Raw genomic sequence first — 1,099 nt, forward strand, 5'->3', positions numbered from 1 at the left:
CTGCGTTGGCTACTGCTAATGACCACATATATGTACGTGTACAAATGCAGCATGTATTCTGCAATTCTTTTCAACATGTGTTAACCTTCAGAAGTATTCAATTTAGCGGTACAGAAGCTGATAAGTAGCCGTCGGGGCAAACATAAATTAGCATTTTTGCAAAGTCCTTTTTGTTCTGCTTCGTGTCTCCAATTAGAGTCCTGAGCAACCCTTTGATCAATTTGACTGGAACAGCAAAATGCAACTTTATACGACAGGATGGTTCATATTGGGTTTACTTCACGAGCGTTATCATGCCCCTCCCCCTGTTATGAACAAAGCTAATGCATAGACAAAATAATAATTTGCTTCTTTGTGGAGAATATAAGTAATAACATCATGCCATACATACTTGTCTCTCCATGTAAAATGTAAGTATTTTTTTCATGCAACCCATCAGCCCAATGGCCTTCCGGGAGTGCATAATTTCAGCAGCATTGATTCAATTCGAGCTAATTCTGCTTAAATTATGCATGCCCAGAAGGCCGGGTGGGCGTGGGGGCTGATGGTTGTGGAAGAAATAATTGTATTTTGTATCTGGAGAGACGGATATGTTAAGGAGATGTATTCTCTGCGTGTCTCATTTGGCAACGCGTAAAGTTTTCAGCCTTCATTGGAGAATGTCGAGTAAGCGCCGAGATCACAGGCGTGCGTCGCCGCTGCCACGCCTCATCATTGTGCGTGTATCCCTCAGGGGAAGTTTGCCACCAGCAAGAGTGGGTCATTTGACCCTTGGTCTCACAGCGGGGGGGGGAGACTCGGGGGACCCCCGTACAGGGGGTCCTGTGTGAGCGAGCGAGTGACACCAGGCAGCGGGAGGAGGTCGTTGTCATGGCATCGCCGCTATCGCACACCCTGCAGCCACGCCGACTCCGGGTTCGATTCCCATCTGTGGTGACCGTTCGACCGTAACCTATGTGATGCTCTGGCATAGGCTTCCTTATGAGTTGTCATGGGTTCCAGCAAAGGGAGGGAACAGGAACCCGGGGGACACGCAATGTATGTATGTTGAACTTCTTTTGCACCGTACGTAGCCAACCGTGATTAACAAAATGCGGAG

Source organism: Lampetra planeri, chromosome 5 (assembly GCF_965212315.1).
Source record: "Lampetra planeri chromosome 5, kcLamPlan1.2.h2, whole genome shotgun sequence".
Classification (NCBI taxonomy): Eukaryota; Metazoa; Chordata; class Hyperoartia; order Petromyzontiformes; family Petromyzontidae; genus Lampetra; species Lampetra planeri.